Source organism: Carassius gibelio, chromosome A1, assembly GCF_023724105.1.
Source record: "Carassius gibelio isolate Cgi1373 ecotype wild population from Czech Republic chromosome A1, carGib1.2-hapl.c, whole genome shotgun sequence".
NCBI classification, from domain to species: Eukaryota; Metazoa; Chordata; class Actinopteri; order Cypriniformes; family Cyprinidae; genus Carassius; species Carassius gibelio.
The window spans coordinates 25,676,613-25,695,176 of NC_068371.1; the positions used below are offsets into that span (position 1 = coordinate 25,676,613).

The window sequence follows — 18,564 nt, forward strand, 5'->3', positions numbered from 1 at the left end:
TGCATTAGCACATCTGATATGTTCCTAAGATCATCTACAAATCTCTTTAATTTCTTATTTTTGCAGTTGGTATGTGCTTGTGTCTGATAATTGCTGATCACATTATTATTATTTCCCATCTTCTTCAGCTTTTCTTTTACCACAGAGGCCCAACTGTGAATGTTGCCACCTAGTGGACCAAATAATTAATTCAGTTAGGAGCATGCACAGATGATGCAAAGTGTGGGCAAAAGCATTGTAAATTGTAAAGCACTGATTGCGAACAGTCTGCATGGAGCTTGTTGATGCCAGAATTTGTCACGCACTGTGCGTTAAATGTAGCGGCAAATAGAAAACCAAGACATAGTTTTGGTATTAGGGTGTAGCAGATATAATTAGCTTAAAATATAAGCATAAAAGTCAATGGTCCCATGATCTGAAGGATCCTACTGTGGTATAAAAACGAACTAGTGTGGGCTCTCAGCTCTGTATGCTTTTGACCTTACCTGTCCATGTCATTATCAACACACAGCTTAGAGACCTGTCTTTGGTAATATCACACCAGCCAAATGTGTGCTGATTAGTCCCACAACACACGCTTGCACACTCATCAGACTGTAGGGACTGAGATCTTAATCTGTTTCCTGTGCACTGGTTATGCAGGCGTCGTGAAATTGTATATTTTCAAAATATCTGTGACTTGATACCTCCGAAAGTATCCAGTGTATGCACCGAGCCGGTCCAAGTCTCCGCTGAGTCTCTTCCCGACATCTCGGAAGTTATCGTTAGCCCACGCATCTCTTTCATTGCACGCTAACTTAAGTGGCCAACTTTCTTCGCATTCACGCTTCTCCGAAACTTTACAATTCACTTTGTTGTGCGTAATCCTCCATCAAGAAAAGAAGACAGGTAAAGACCAGGGGAAGGCATCTCAGGTCAGGGGTGAGCAAGTCGCCTCTGATGCAACAGACGCTGGAGTTCAGAGACAACGGGCAACTTTATCTGATAATAGACTCTAATCTGTATATTATTCTGGGCTGAGAGGCTTTTGTTCTGCAGTGATTATGCTGTCCATAAGGTCTTGATCTTGTCTTATGTCTGTGAAATTGAAATCACCCTGGCCCCTGAAAAGCCACTTGAAAAAGTGTCCATAAAAAAGGGATAAGAGAGGCTAAAAAAACGAGGTGAGAGTGAAGGCTGACATGTTTGTCACATTATGAAAATGTTTTTTTAATGGTCTATATCTCTGAGGCCACAGAAGGTTGCACCTTCTTGTAGGTCAGGAATATTGTCTTCCTCCTAGAGGAAGTATTCCTGCACCATGTTGTTTCAAGCCTTGCCAGTGCTCTCGTTGTGCTGGCCAAGGTTTTGTCCCCACTCCCCCATAAGTCACCTCTCTTGTGTACCTTTAAAAGAGGATTGTGGGAACTGTATTTCCCCACCCTCTTCCTTGTTTTTCAGTCTCCACATTGTATATGAGAGTAGTTGAGGGTAACCGGTGTCTGATACTGTAGACAGTCGCCTGCGGCCAAGACCCAACAATCACAGTATTGTCCAGCATCTGTATGGTTGAAAGGTGCTCCTTGGTACTATCAGCAAGAGCAAAAAAGTGTTTCATCAATGGTTGCTTTGTGAAGGGCCATGTTCCCTCCACCTCCTTCCTCTTCAGCTCAATAGAGAGAGAGGAAGAGCAAAACACTGATATACAATTAATGGTAATTATCAACCACCTGAGCAAATGTACTGCTTTGTGTAGCCTCAAAATTATGGGTATAAATGCTACACATCTATGGTAACACTTTAGAATAGGTGACACCTATTAGTTGCTTATTAGCATGCATATTACTAGAATATTAGCCATGCATTAATGCTAATTAAGAACACATATGATGCTTTATTCTTCTTGACCTTATTCTTCGTCCCTAATCTTACCCAATACCTAAACCTAACAACTACCTTACTTACTATTAATAAGCAGGAAATTAAGAATTTATTGAGAGAAATGTCGCAGTTAATAGTTAACAAGTGTTACCTATTCTAAAGTGTTACCGAGATGTGATATTTGAATTTATATATATTGTTTATTAATTACAATTTGACATATTTTTTACAATTTAAAACTTAACAACAGGACTCAAAAACTCTTACAATTTTAATTTTTTTTATTGCAGTTTTTAGTGTCACATGATCCATCAGAAATCATTATAGTATGCTGATTTGGTGCTTAAGATTAGGATTCTGTAATGAACAGAAACATAAAAACAACAGCATACATAAACACACACACAAAAAAAAACTTTAAATGGGTCAAATGTATTGATTTTTTTCTTTTATGACAAAAATCATTAGGATATTAGGATGTTCCATGAAAACATTTAGCAAATTTCCTACCATAAATATTTTAAAACCAATTCTTTGATAAGTAATATGCATTGCTGAGATCTTTATTTGGACAGCTTTAAAGGTCGTTTTCTCAGTATTTTGAATTTTTCTATTTGACTTAATTTTCTTTTTCTTTTTTGCACCCTCAGATTCCAGATTTTTAAATAGTTGTATCTCTGCCAAATATGGTCCTATCCTAACAAACCATAAATCAAAGGAAATGATTTGTTCATTTAATTTAAAGAAATTGACCCTTATGACTGGTTTTGTGATCCAGGGTCACAAATGACTTTTTACTGCAATAGTGAGGAAAGGTGAAACTGAAAAGTAGTAGAAATGGGGGGCGGGGTGTAGAAATAAATTTCACTCAGAAATTACTATTAAATTTCACAGTGACAAAAAAATAACACATTCAGTTAAGCATGAAATATTGATGTAGATCGACTGTTTTTTTTTTATTAATGTTTTTTCAGTGCCTATAAAATCTTTGTGCAGCATTCAATTTATCCCACTTTAGATGCAGCTTCTGTAATGCCTTTGCAGTATATAGAAAAGGCACTGGTACAAGACAAGATGAAAAGGATCTGAATTTATTCTATTCTGAGTTATTGCTAAATGTTATTTATAATTGTTCAAGAGTTGAATTGGTACAGTACTTCTCTCTCAGACCGATTGTTGCCCTCTCTAAATCCTTAGAGTTTCTCTACCTCATACTGCGATGTACACAGTACCAGCTAAAACTCTGGATAGAACTGTGAAGAATTTTGACTACTACTATCAACTGATGCAGCATTTTTACCTTTTATCTTAGGATTTGTTCAGTTCTGTGTCCTCGAGTAACTTTTTCATAGCATTCACTAGTTGAAATTTTACCTTTGAGATTTCACGTCAACATACTGTATCAGTGAATCTCGGCGCATGCCTTGTGCCTAGATAATTTCCCTTTTATGTCTTTGAGAGTGTGTTGTACATTTTGATTCATTATTAGATCTTTTATTGATTTATTTTACTTTTGAACTTAGAGTCTAACTCCATTCCATTCTAATAATAATAATGAAACGGAAGCTAATTCTTCTGATCAATTTCCCAAGAGGATAGAAAGGACTTTCAGAAACACAGATGACAGAGCCGTGCGTCCCATCCTCTGCTGCCTCAGCACAGATCTTGTGATGAGTCTAATTTGAAGGTAAATATTCATGACTCACATGTCCTTTTCTGATCCCTGTTCTTTATATGGAAATTAGTCATTATTTAGTTGCGACTAAATAGCGATAAGAGTGCTTTTTTAAGCAGTCAGATTTGTATTCTTTTTCTTCATCATCATCTTATTTCTAAACTAACAGATGCATTTTTTAATTATACATTATATGTGTGTGTGTGTGTGTGTGTGTGTGCGTGCATGTGTGTGTGCATGTGTGTGTGTAAGCTAAAACCGCTGGATGGCTCGTCTGGCTCTCACTCTCTGAGCTCAGACGAAGCAGCTCCCGGTGTGCTGATCATCCTCCGTATTGTTTCCTGAGTGGCTTATTAAATGACTCGACCTCCCCCATATAGTGGGAGCTGTCAATGTGCTGCCCTGCTCCACTCTTCTCTCTGTCCATCCCTCACCCTCCGATAACAGGAGCTTGTTTCGGGGCATTAATCCTCCTGCTCTCTTGGGTGGGATTAATACTCTCTCTTTGTGTAATTATGACCTCATTGCTCTGCTCAGATAAGAAGCAGGTTATCAGGTCGGACGACCGTTGAGGGATGGCGGAAAGGAAGAAGCGAGAGTTTCTTGGTGATGCAGGAGAGGGACAGTGGAGGAGGCCTGGCAAAGTTCAAATAGGACAGGTTTTGCATCCGTAGGTGCTGTTTATCGACATAAACATGCCGTAGATAGATGTCTTCAGCTGCTGAGACATGTCTCGATGTTTTTGAAGACAAGAACATACCCTGTGTGAACGGCCCCTTAGACAAGTCGACAAGACACCGTTTGAGCTGACTTTCTATGACTTTATCAAGGAGCCCACAGTCAGATTTGCTGTCTCACTGCATGTTTTTCTTTCTCCATCTCTCTCTATAGCAATCTCTCTCTCTCTCTCTCGCTCCCTCCCCTCCCCGACTGCCTGCTGTTGCTGCTCTGTGCCATATGGAGCTTTACTGGAACTCCTCTTAAAAGATTCACCAGATGAATTTCTCTCTCTCCCTCGCTCTCTCTCTCATGCTCTCTCGCTCTCTCTCAAATGATGGCTTTCTCATTTAACAGATTGGCTGATGTGTCAGAGATGACTGGGTTATGCCACCGCTAAATGAGAGGAGGGAGGGCGAGACAAGTGCTTCCACAAGCTCAGTGATGCTCCTGGGCCAAAGTTCTGTTTCATTGCTCTCTCTTCGTGTCAGACATGTTCAGTGGCTTGTGGGCATATGTATTTGTGTTTTATAGTTTGTGCCCTTGCTGTATATTTGTGTTCGATACAATGCATGGATTTCCTCTATTTTTATTTGATTTGATTAATTTTTTTTTTTAAGTTCTTAAATATAAAGTTATAAAATAAGAAGTCATTCTGTATGAATACATACGTAAAGAATTTGAATGATAAAATATATAATAAATTATGAATTAAATAAAAACAAATATGAATTAAACATTCATTTAAAGGGATATTTCACCCAAAAAATGAAAATTGTCATTGTTACTCACTTAACAACGTCTTTCTACACTCATAAGAAACAATGATGTTTGTTCTCACATGTCAGGCATGCACAATTTACAAACTTCTAAATTAAATCTGTTCATCATATAAAGAAATCTCTGTTTCTCTAAGAAGACTTGGCTTAAACCACCTGATTTCTATGGATTCATTCTTTTACACAGTCTTTTTGAACTTTTTAAAGCTCATATTAAATTACTGAGGGAATATCAAATTGAGAGAATATTAAATGTATTTATTTGTGTTCCAAAGTTGAACAGAAGTCTCGTGGTTTTGGAACGACATAAACATTGATCAAATTTTAATTCTGGGGTGAATTATCCCTTTAAATGAAATATAAATGTCTTATATGAATATGGTTCAGATTTAAGAGTAAAAGTAGGAAGATTCATTGATTGGTGTAGTTTTTGCGCAGCTGTATGTTGTTGTGAAAACGGAGCAGTTTGGTCTTCGTCTGAATTAGCCATCGATGTCACGCCATTGTATTGTGTCTTGTGCAGCTGCCATTAGACCCTCACCCCCTAACCTCCCTAAAACCCTCTGACTGCCATTAACACACACGCACACTTACCCAACTCAGCCCTCCGCCATCTGGAAACAACTGGGCCCCACTTAAAACACCCAACATAGATTAAGAGAAGCGGGGCTAATTTATTAGAGGCCTGTCCCACCAGCTCGGGTTTCTGCTAGCACTCAGCACCGCTGTCCTATAATCACACATGCTTTGACTGACATCTTCTGCTGCCTGCACTGACATGTCATAGACATTTACATAGATGCATTAGTTTAATGTGATAGGTTACCTCGGGTGGTAAACATAACTCACCGGATCTGTCAAGTGAAAAAAAAAATACATGGCAGATTCCAAACCATCAGTATAAATAGGAACCATTGGCAACCAAGGTTAAAACAACACAATCTCGCACTTTCTTTTTCTTCTTTTTTTTTTTTAACGATCGAAGCATCTTTAGCTATTCTAAAGTCTCGAGGGTAAATTATACACATTTGTAATGCTCCGATGTCTTGCAGTTTGCCGTCCAGGTGTGTGTGTTAATATGTGTCAGTGGTGGTCTAACTGAAAGGCTGTTCTTTATTAGAGCTGCTAATGGGGAAGTTTAGAGAACGGGCTTCTCCAGTTTGGAACTGGGTGGCATCCTGTTGACCGTGGCAGCTCAAACTTACAGCCAATCACCACGAGGCAGCATAAATCACAGAGAACAGCGAGATATATACGGGGGAGAGGGTAAACACTTCCAGCTGAAAGCATTTGGGTGCGATTTGTTGAGAGAAATGATGTCGTTTATATTGGGTGATCAGCGATGTTTAACAGACTGGTGCTATATTTCATTTTCTCTCTGTCTCGTATTCATCCCTCTTCATTCTTTTCTATTTTTCCTCCCACACTCTTCTCTCTCACACACACACACACACACACTACCTAAACACTCTTTCATCCCTTTTTTCTCCCTCTCTCAGGGAAAGAGACGGGCCTGAACTCCCTGTCATTCTTGTACATCTGGCATGGAGTGTTTGACACTGGCGCTGTGGCAGAGTGTTGCAGAGAGTCGTGCTGTGACGTGCTTTTGAATGTTTCTGAAAGCGCAGAGTGACAACCATTTGAACTGGAACATTTTAATGATGCCTTCATACTTCCAGGCAGAGGCAGTTGCAAAAAAAAAAAGGAATGAGAAAGAAAAGTCGCGCCACGTTCGGGTGTTCCGGCAAATCCTGCGTTGATGGCACCAGGCCGCCACATATTATCTCTGACCGCTCTTCAGTGAGCAGAGCTTTCATTTCGGCCGGCTGGAAATGAAGTCTCTGGCTACTTTTCTTTGGGCCGCTTCCCTCCATAACGCCACAGTTCCAGTGATTATGTAGCATTGATAATGCTGCCGCTTGGCTGCAGCGTCGTCCAAAAGTTTCAATTTCACACCATGTTCATCCACAGCGAACCCTCACTCTAAAAATGGCTGGGTTAAAAATAACCCAATTGGCAACCCAGCACTGGGTAAATATTGGACAGAACACATGCTGGGTTAAAGTAACCCAGCAAGCTGGTTTACACATTTTAACCCAGCATGCTGGGTTATTGAGAAAACCCAAGATAGAGTCATTTTTACCATTTGTGGGTTTGCATTTTTATGATTCTGGGTTATTCTTGCTGGGTTATTCTCATAATTTCACTTTTGCTTAACAAAGCAATCATGGATTAATAAATAATGAAGAATACAGGTTATTTAGACTGTTTAAAAATATTTTTAATGCCATCTGACATTCAAAAATTTTTTAGCAATGACAAACAACATGGAATTTTCCCTTTTTTTGTTTCCAGCAAATGCAAAATAAATAAATAAAAATCACAGAAATACAGTTGCAATAAATAAGAAAATTATTTCTGAATGACCTGTGTCTAGCTGTTTAACTATTACATTTTGAGATTTTTAGCTATTTAAATACACAGTGAAATGACATTGACAATTAACATTTTTAAATTTAAATGTAAAATCATTTAAAGATGTCCTTAAATTTATATCAAGTATATAAAGACTCCTACGTAGGTAGATGTGCACTGCTTAGGGTAGTTCAACATATAGTTCACCCAAAAATGAAAATTCTGTCATTTATTACTCAACTTCATGTCGTTACAAACCCGTAAGCCCTTCGTTCATCTTCAGAACACAAGTTAAGATATTTTCGTTGATATTCGAGAGCTTTCAGACCAGGGTGAATAATTAGTGACAATTTTCATTTTTGGGTGAACTATTGTCAAACACTTAAGCTCTGAAGCAAAGATCTACACCTCAGAGCAGTGTACTCCATTATAGAGCCTGTCTATGGAAGGACAATTTTCAAAAGGAATTGCTAATTATATTTTCAATTGCGTTTTCCACATTTGGATTGTGACAAATTGTGACAATCCAAACACAATTGCAAATCTTGAACAAAAACACTGTTTCAAAAACACTGAACAAAAATTACGGTTTCAGTTTAGTGACTGCCAAATTTCAAATGGAAAAACAAAGTCAGTTTGTAGCTGTATTTTCCATGTATTATGAGTAATAAGCCTGTCATATCGATCAAATACTGCATCATAGCAGCTTTACAGTATTGAATAGGAAAATAGTGTGTAATAATGCAAAGGGACAAAAGTAAACACTCAGTTTTCAGTTAAAGTCAATTCGTCATTGATTCAGTGATGTATCGTCCCTCTGTGCAATCAAGTGGATGATATCGCTTGATATTAATTGTCCCCAACTAAAGAAAAACAAGGAACAAAAACTCCATCGTTGACAGAATGGAGAAAAAAACCTTGGGAGAAACCAGGCTCAGTTGGGGGGCAGTTCTCCTCTGACCAGACGAAACCAGTAGTTCAATTCCAGGCTGCAGCAGAGTCAGATTGTGCAGAAGAATCATCTGTTTCCTGTGGTCTTGTCCTGGTGGTCCTCTGAGACAAGGTCTTTACAGGGGATCTGTATCTGGGGCTCTAGTTGTCCTGGTCTCCGCTGTCTTTCAGGGATGTAGAGGTCCTTTCTAGATGATGATCTCCATCTGATCTGGATACGTACTGGATACGGGTGGCTACGGTGACCTTGGAATAAGAGAGAAACAGACTAATGTTAGCATAGATGCAACATAAGAACAAGTACATAAGGTTTTATGAATTACCATGTCTGTTTTTTCACTGTGTCGCACATGTTACCTGCCAAAACTCAAATGGAATTTTTAGCATCTGAATTTCCAATGCCTCACATTGAAAACTGTCAATTTTTGTCAGAGGTGGGACCATACTATGGAGAGTGTTTGTATTGGGAGGTGACGTCACTCAAAGACAACTGTGCAAAATTCTTTGAACAATGGAGGTTAAGGCACTACTAAAGGCAGCTGCCGCTCCGAGAGATGTGTGATAAAGAACAGACAGTGCAACCCGGATCTCCCTATATTCTTGGCACCTCACACAATAAATAATTCTGTCATTTTACCCCAAATGCAGCTACTATCCCCTGCTAACAGTTAGATCCACATGGTACTATTGGTCAATATTCATCATTAACCAAATGCTTTTCACCGGAGGCATAAAATATAGGGTAATATGCAACTAGGTAAATAAGAGTAGAACTGCAATGTTGTTTGCTGACGTGCATCAGAGTGCAAACAGTGAGAGATTTGGGGTAAAAACTACAAAATATCTCCCAATACAAACATGCCCCATAGTATAGTCCCACCCTTGACACAAATTGACAGCTTTCTGAAAGTGAAAGAAAGTGAAAGTGACGTGACATTCAGCCAAGTATGGTGACCCATACTCAGAATTTGTGCTCTGCATTTAACCCATCCGAAATGCACACACACAGAGCAGTGAACACACACACACACACTGTGAGCACACACCCGGAGCAGTGGGCAGCCATTTATGCTGCGGCGCCCGGGGAGCAGTTGTGGGTTCGATGCCTTGCTCAAGGGCACCTAAGTCGTGGTATTGAAGGTGGAGAGAGAACTGTACATGCACTCCCCCCACCCACAATTCCTGCCGGCCCGAGACTAGAACCCACAACCCTTCGATTGGGAGTCCAACCCTCTAACCATTAGGCCACGACTTCCCACGACTTCTGTGTAAGGCATCTGAAATACAAATGCTTTTCAATTGAGTTTGGACTATTTCACAATGTATATGTCCACATGTGGAAAAATACAATTAAATATACAATTTGCAATTCCTTTTGAAAATAGTTCAGAATATCCTTACCTGTCCATTGATTATGATCAATGCCTGAGAGATCTGCTGGCATTTTTAAATCGCCACGACAACTGGATGGGGTTTTGTGGACTCTGCTCAGTTAAGGAATTTCATGTTTGTTCCAACCTTTAAAATAAAGTTGAAAAAAAAAGAAAAAATACAAATTGTTTTAATAACAGTGATTCAGTTCAATTAACTGTGTGAAGTTAATCATGAAATTGACCCATCATGATTATGAGTTAAATTCACCTATGAGTTGGTCTACAGAAGCAGAATATGATATAGTGATTGGCTGAAAGGTGTGCTTTCAAACTGTCTAATCAATGGGATGTTCCAGTTATTATAAATCACAGTTTTATGTTAATATGCTGGCTATGACTATATCAAACACACACAGTCACTGGCACAGATAAGGGAGATCACACTGCATGTGCGCACACAGACATTTCTATGACAAGTCACGTAGGTAAAACAGTCCATATATAAAAACTTATAGATGTAGCAAAGTGATAAGGACAAGTCAAAAACACGATCTGGAAAATTAATAAATTAGGTACATTCTGGTGCAGCTTTAACTATAGCACGAAATAAAAATATATGTGCGTTTAAGTTACGTGAGGGTTAACGTTAGTTGATTATCACAGACAAACAATTATGTAAAATGTATAATAAACAAGAACTTACCGTTAGACGCCTCAATAAGACTGCACTCGACCAGTTTTTCTCTCACAAATGTATCCATGCGCTTTTCTGACAGGAAAAAAAACACATTTTGAATTATAATTTGTATGTATTCACTAACGCGGCCAGCGTCACTCGCTGTGCGTGCGCGTACTTTGAAATACCCTGAGACGTCGATTCTTTTCCGGGAATCACTTTGTTCGAGAATTACTGAACCGGTTTACTTGAACTGGGTCGTCGGTTCTTTTAGACCTGCGGTCCGAGTATATTGTACGTAATTTGTATGATTTAAATGTCGATATGGACAACTGCAGGCGTTTACATTAGAGCAGAAAGTCGTATTCACTTTTTGAACTCATTTGACTCACTTAAATATCAAATTCGCTTTTCAGTGTCAGAAACTACTTTTTCCTCTATTTTCACAGGTATTCGCATATTTCAGCCATCAGTCACTTTCTGAAACCTAATAAAACTTTATTAATCTGTCGTCTCAGATAACGTTACCTTAACACGATTATGCGAGTCGCGTAACGTAGGTTGGCCGTTTGAGGTAAACTGTTCATCATTTAACGTAAATAATGTTGGCCTGTAGACGTTTAACAGTATTGTTGCTGCAAAAAAAAGTTATAATTCTGCCAATTTAAAGTAATTATTATTGAAAACATTAAATAAACTTACCTTAAAACAGTTGAAAGCCGTGGCTTTGCCCCGTTGTTCTTCCAAAGTGACAGTTGGGGAGCGATTTAAACATCTTCAAGGCGCGTTAAATAACCCAGCGCTGGCCTGAAACAACCCAGCGACGCAACCCAGCAGGTTTAACCCAACACCTGGTAAATTGAAACTACCCAAAAGTGTTTAAAAAGAAATTAAATAACCCAACAAAATGACCCAACAGACTCAACCCAGCATTTTGGGTTAAAAAATAACCCAGCCGTTTTTAGAGTGCTCCTATTCCATAAGGACCCTCTGTCAACCCCTGTAAAATCCACCCCCACCTACCTTGATACGTTTCCTTTTTTCTCACATCGATAGCTCCTCTGTTTCCAATTTTACCAGCCCTCACTGTCAGTGTCTGGGTGTTCTGCGGGGTGAAAAACGCTCTTGCTCTCTTTCTCTCTCTCACTTTCGCGCCCTCTGTCTTTCACACCCTTTCTTTCTGTGTTTCTCTCCAACTTTTTAGAGCGAGTGTGTCTGATGAGCTCAAGCTGTTGAGTCTGTCTCTTACCAGATCGCAGATTATTAGCATGTGGCCTGAAAGTCTTGCTCTCACAGTTAAACTGCTCTACTGATGGAGATAATTATTACAACTATACCCACACTAACACACCCGTCTCTCTAAATACTTTGCTCTCTCCCTCCATGTTTGGGTAACGTTCTCTGTGCTCTGTTGTTAACCCTTTGATGCATGCTATCCATCTTTAAAATCTGTTTTAATCAATCAAAACGTGACCAAGAAAAAACAAGAGTGACTTTTTACCCTTGATCATTAATCTCTGCGACTCTTTGTTTTGTTATTTAACCTTTTTTTGTTTGTGTGTGTGTGTGTGTGTGTGTGTGTGAACCAAGTTCAGACTTTTTTCTGCAGGTTACATTGTCTCTTTCTGCTTGTTTCTAACTTCATGAGTCAACACTTCTTAGTGAGTGTTCAGTAGTTTCTACATTAAAAATAATATAAATTAAAAACAAATGGTATGGAAAATATTTACAAAGAAGCAGCAAGTAACACATTGAATTAAACGTGACAATTTTGTGCTAGAATGTTTTTTTTTTTTTGTTTTTTTTTTTTGTAAAACATTCTCCAATTGTTTTATTATTATTATTATTAAGTAAAAAAATATATATTTTTATATATATGTAAAATATATTGTATGTATGGACAACATAATTTATTAATTGTTTTATGAATCAAATAAATCGCCAAATCAATGTGCAACACTTTAATTTGACTCCTATATTATATGTCATGTCTAATTAATTTAATCAATTTTGTGACACATGAGCTGCTAAACAGACTCAGACCCAAATACTACTCCAAGACGGCACTACTGCGCCAAGTCCAATGTCTTCATTGGGGAAACCTTATCATCTAAAACGTTGCTTAGTTTTAACTTATTGATTATTTAACTATTGTATTCAATATCCCACTCAAAATCATATTGGCATTCAGAACACCAGTAGACTTGTTGATATTACTCAATCTTCTTCAACTTTTGCATAAGAAAATAATAATAATACAATAATGTTAATAAAAATAAATAATCATTCTTCTTTTAAAGACTTCTTTTAAAACTTTTTTTTCACCTTTGGGATTTAATAATTCATGCATCAAGGATTTTATTGCATTTATGTTTATCTTCATATTTTCTTTGATCAAAGCAACCTGCAAGTATATTTACATTTACATTTATTCATTTAGCTGACGCTTTTATCCAAAGCGACTAACAATTACTATATATTTCAGAGGTCGCACACCTCTGGAGCAACTAGGGGTTAAGCATCTTGCTCAGGGACACATTGGTGCCTCACAGTGGATTCGAACCCGGGTCTCCCACACCACAGACGTGTGTCTTATCCACTGCGCTAACACCCATATATAATGTAGGTGTTAAACACAAAAAAGCCAGACTTGTGCTATTTCATGAATGTGCAATATAAGCCACGCAATATGTTCATCACAGCTCTGATATTTTTAATATATTTCAATTATTTTTTCAGGCTTTTAATCTGCTGCTGGGGAGTACTAAAAAGCTTCTGATGTTTTGCCGCAGATATCTTTACATTCTAGCAATGTGTGTCTCAACATTAAAACTTTTCCATTAGTTGAAATTATAGCCTGTGAAAACAAGAATGTGAACGAGTTTTTTTTTTTTTTTTTTTTTCTAAGACTGAGGTCAAGTGAGCAGTTTTAGTCATGTCCAGTTCAGCCCAGCACAATTCCTCTTCGAATAGGAAAGAAGCAACAAGACAAAAGGAAAAAGAGCAGCAGAGTTTAGGCAGGTAATCCCTTACTATATGAAAATGGGTCACTTCCATTCCAAACCTGATTCATTCCCTCCTGTCCATTTCTCATGTTCTTCTTCTTTAATTCCACATTCCTTTCATCTAACCGATTCAAATAGTCACAGGAGAGATTAATGGTGGGATGATGATGATGATGGCATTTGTTGGATAAACAAAAGATCTCAACAGCAGCTAACATTGAAGTTTTTATTTCCTTTGATCCCAATTTACAGACCTCCTTCCCTTTATTTTTCTCTTTCTCTTTCACTCAATTTCTCACTTTACTTTCAAACACAACTCTTACATTTTATATTGGATACAGTTGTGCTGGTCTGGCTTGTGTTTCTTCTGTTTTTGAGCTTTCATATCATACAAGCTGGCAAAACATAAACCTGCAACCCTCCCACCGGCCAAAAAAAGAAGAAAGATGGAGAGAAGAAATTCTCATAAAATTGGAAATGCCCAGCTGATGTTTCCAAGCTGTTAAGAATGATGGGAGTTCTGGCAGTGTTACAGAAAAAGGAATGATTTTTTTAGTTAGTTGTTGTTGATTTTTTCTCCAGTTCATTTTACTTGCTTTCTAACCTTCCGAATGAAGTCATCATCAAGTGTGCTCAGCCGGTAATTTAACTGCCTTTTTCACTGATCATTTCTCTATTTTCCATTTTCTCTTTCTGGCTGTTATGATAAGGATATTAACTTGCGCACTGAGACAGAAGAAAAGGATTTTTTCCTAAATTTAAGAGTTACAAAAGCCCAATTTTTCACGATTTTTGTTTCTTTAGCTCAAACCACAAGGTTATTTATTCATGATATGTGTGTGTGTGTGTGTGTGTGTGTGTCAGGACACAACTCTGTATAATGACATGGGTATGACACAGGTATTACAAGGAGAGGGTGACTTATGAGGATATAACCCCATGTCCCCATTTTTCAAAACGCTTATAAATCATACAGAATGAGTTTTTTTTTTTTTTGTTTTTTTTTTTGAGAAAGTACAAATTAGGGCTGTGCAAAAAATCGAATGCGATTTTCATGCACATCTCATCAGTAAAGACTCTCCTTTAATTAGAAGTATTATCTCCAGCACGTGTGTTCAGATCAGGGTTGCCAGGTTTTCACAACAAATCCTGCCCTGTTGCTTCTCAAAACTAGTCCAAAACTAATCGTGATTCCAGGAGGTTCCCAGATAAAAAAATAAATAAAATTGCTTCCCGGGGTTTAAATATACGTTTAGTTTTTTGGCATGGTTGTCTTGGTAAAATTAGCGTTTTAGGGGCTAAATATGATGTTATTGGTATTGGGGTTGCTTCGAACCGCGGACATGGAAAAGAATGCAGACTTGGCAACATTGGTTCAGGTGGAGCGGCAGTTACTACACAGAGCCGTAGTCTACCGACAACTAACACAAAATCGCTTTCAAAATCGGCAAAGAATCGCCACCTGAACGCACGTGCTGGAGATATACTTCTAATTACAGGAGCGTCTTTACTGATGAGATGTGCATGAAAATCGCATTTGATTTTTTGCACAGCCCTAGTAAAAATGTACAAAGTTTCCTTTGAGGGTTAGGGTTAGGTGTAGGGTTGGTGAAGGGCTATAGAATATACAGTTTCTACAGTATAAAAACCATTACGCCTATGGGATGTCCCCACTTTGTGTGTGTATGTGTATTTTGTGTATATGTGTGTGTGTGTGTGTGTGTGTGTGTGTGTGTGTGTGTGTGTACAATGTATACAAGCGGAAAAAGACACAGATTATGGAACATTGGAGCAGAGAGCATTACCATGGGCTGTGAAGAAGTGGTGGACCTGGGCCAAGGAGCAAGGTCTGGTCTAGATTGTGGAGCAGTGGCGGGCCTGGGCCATTGAACAGTGGTGGGCCTGGAGCGCAGAGCAGTGGTGGGTCTGGACTATGGAGCAGTGGACAAGAACATGGGCCGTGGAGCAGTGGTGGACCTGGACTGTGGAGTAGTGACAGAAACCATGCACTGTGAAGCAGAGGTGGGCCTGGACCATGAAGCAGTGGAGGACATGGTCCGTGGAGTGACCATAAAGGATTAGGAAACCAGGCTGGAGCCATAGACCTTGGACTAAAGTCCTGCAACGGGTCGGGTACCCACGGGTACCCTGCACAGTAACCTTAAGGCAAAGTAAATGCATAGTTTGTGAACGACAGGCTCAGGTTGTATTTTTTCTAGTTCTTTTTTATTCATTAATAGGTATATTTGAGTATAGTTATCAGGTTCCATAGCCTATTTAGGTGCCGATGGTAGGCTACTTGAATGGTGCAAAACAAAGCGCACTTTCGTTTCATTAGCACATTAATAACACTGTCGTGATGTTGAGAGAGGTGTGAGATAAGAAATAAAGCACTTTAATTGGAAAGATTTTAGTGTGTGTGATTTATCGCGGGCGCGGTCGGGTAACAGGGCAAATATTAACGGGTCTGGGCAGGTGCGGATTTAATTTTTATATTATCACAGGTGGACCCTTGCAGGACTTTACCTTGGAGGGTCTCAGTGGCAGTAACATGGCAGGTAGAGAGTTCGTGAGTGGCCTCCATAGCTGTGAAATGACAGACACCTCAATAATCGTGACAGGAACAAGAGGCAAGAGGTTCAGGGACGATCTTGTTGGCGATGACAGGACAGACAGAGGGTTCAGGGATGGACTCCTTTGCTGTAACCAAACAGGCTGAGAGCTCATAGATGGCCTCCTTGGATGTAACAGGGCAGACTGAGATCAAAGACAGCCTCTTTAGACAAGACAGGACTTGCAGAATGATTACGTATGACCATGACCGCTGTGGTCAGACAGGAAACTCATAGGTTGGCAACTAACACACGAGCTCTATGGCTTGAGTGGGCTCTGAAGTGGATTCTTGGATTGGAGCCTGCTCATAGACTATAGAAAGCTCTGGTGCAGACTCATTGACTGGAGCAGGCTCTGGGGTAGATAAATGGACTAGAGTGGTCCTGCAGCAGACTCATGGACTAGAGCAGTGTGCAGCCCAAAAACACAAAAAGGCCATTGCCGTAACAGGGAGTACAATTGACAGTGGGACCACCTCAGAGACCCTCAAGATGCCAGCTGCTCGCACCGATACAAGCGGTGTGTCTTCCAAACTGGAAGCCAGTCTCAAACATCTAGGAATCTTCAGATGCTACATACATGACAACTGAAAACACTGGAGTGGTGTCCAAGATAGCTGAAGACTCTAATGTGGTGTCTATATTGGCTGGAGGCTCTGGTGTGGCAGCCACAGTATGTTGGGTAGAGGCTCTGGAGTAGCAGCCATGACATAGCAAGGCTCTGGCTTGGTAGGCTTGATGTGAGCAGGCTCTGGCTTGGCAGACTTGAGGTAAGCAGACTCTGTATTGGCAGGCATGACTTGAGCTGGCTCCAGCTTGGCGGGCTTGCCGTGAGCAGGCTCTGGCTTGGCAGTCTTGACATGAGCAAACTCTGGCTTGGCAGGCATGACTTGAGCAGGCTCCAGCTTGGCAGGCTTGATGTGAGCAGGCTCTGGCTTGGCAGGCTTGACGTGATCAGGCTCTGGCTTAGCAGGCTTGATGTGATCAGTCTCTGGCTTGGCAGGCTTGCCGTGAGCAGGCTCTGGCTTGGCAGTCTTGACATGAGCAGACTCTGGCTTGGCGGGCTTGCCGTGAGCAGGCTTTGGCTTGGCAGGCTTGATGTGAGCAGGCTCCGTGGTCATGGTCATGGCATGAATAAATCCTGACATGTTGGTCGTGGTGTGGAAATGCTCTAGTGTTGTAACGAGGCTTCAGCAGAGTGTGAATCCATTCACAGATTTAATGTTTGTACAGATAGGATCAGTAGTGACAAGGTATAATCCAGAAATAGTCATTAGGTCAGTGTAGGCAGAAGAAAACAATAAATCTACAACAGAAAACAGTCCAGGGCAGGCAGCAAAGAATCAAGACAAGATAAACAGGAAAAAACGCAGGAAGAAATGCTCAGAAATGTTCACCAGGGTAGAACAAGACTTCAAAACAAGGAAAAGTCTGAGAGCGGCTTAAACAGCCCACTGATTCAAGTCAGGTGCAAGAGTAATCAGTGCCAGGTATGTGAAAGGAAAATGTAGTCCTAAAGGGAGTTAATATTTAGGAGAGGAATCCCTCTGGTGGCAAACGGGAGGAACCGCGGAGGTCTTGTTTGTGACAGGTGTGACAGGTGTGGTCAGTACTCGAGGATTGCACGATTCCTCATCAGTAATTCCCTTTGCAAAAGAAGATTCACTTATACCCTGTCAGCCACGTTTGGTCTTTTGAAGATTTTTAAAAACTCCAGTTGCAGTGTTATCGTGTAGACAGCAAAACTGAGCTTTTGGCTTGTGACCTCAGAGCATGCTGTGTTATTTTCAAATACTGGAAACTGTTTCAGGGTTCTGATTGGCCAACATGGCTTTACGGTTGAGTTTATATCACCCCCTGGTAGCTTGGCATGCTCTTGACAGTACTTCATAGCATGCTTTTATATTTTCATGTGGATAGTTTTTTTTTTTTAAACAGAAAGATTATTTTTTTTAAATACCCATGTACGTGTGGACATAGCCTAAATAACAAGGTATAGTTAATGTATTTAGCCAAGGGGAAATGGATTTTCCCCCTGGCATTTGAGAATGGATGTCTTCAACCAAACCAAACTGGAAAATGTCCTTAGGTTCACAAAGTTCACAAAAGTCCTCAACATAGTCCTCAATACAGCGATAGCCAACACATTTGACTCTTTTATCGGTAAGACAGATTTTCCGTTGCCTCAGTGTCTGAGGTCACCTATCAAGTCAGCAGGGACATGTGCAAACATACAGAAACACAAATGTACACATTTGCATATGTGAAAACACTGCATATTCATCTTCGGTTGTGGCAGGTTCAAGCTGAAATCCCCCTCTTTGAGCCAAGTGTAACTTTTCCGCTTGACTTGATTCCTGCATCCGCTCTCACGGACAAGCACACACACGCATACACAAGACACACACATACTCTTTCTACACTGAGTAGCTCATTCTACAAGCACACAAAGACATATGCACAATGATTATGGCTGTTTCTTATGTGAGGGGTTCACAGTC

The 18,564-nt window shown here is 39.8% G+C and overlaps 1 protein-coding gene and 1 long non-coding RNA gene across 5 annotated transcripts in view; one reads left to right on the plus strand and one right to left on the minus strand.

The window, feature by feature from the left end:
* LOC128016610 (teneurin-3) overlaps positions 1 to 18,564 on the plus strand; it is a 281,615-nt gene that overhangs the window by 68,799 nt on the left and 194,252 nt on the right. The window lies entirely within an intron of this gene.
* On the minus strand, positions 7,018 to 11,765 carry LOC128016635 (uncharacterized). The gene is made up of 4 exons (XR_008184227.1): positions 11,149 to 11,765; positions 10,474 to 10,539; positions 9,799 to 9,915; positions 7,018 to 8,643 (listed from the first exon to the last, which is right to left on the minus strand). It is a non-coding gene; the product is annotated as an uncharacterized LOC128016635 (long non-coding RNA).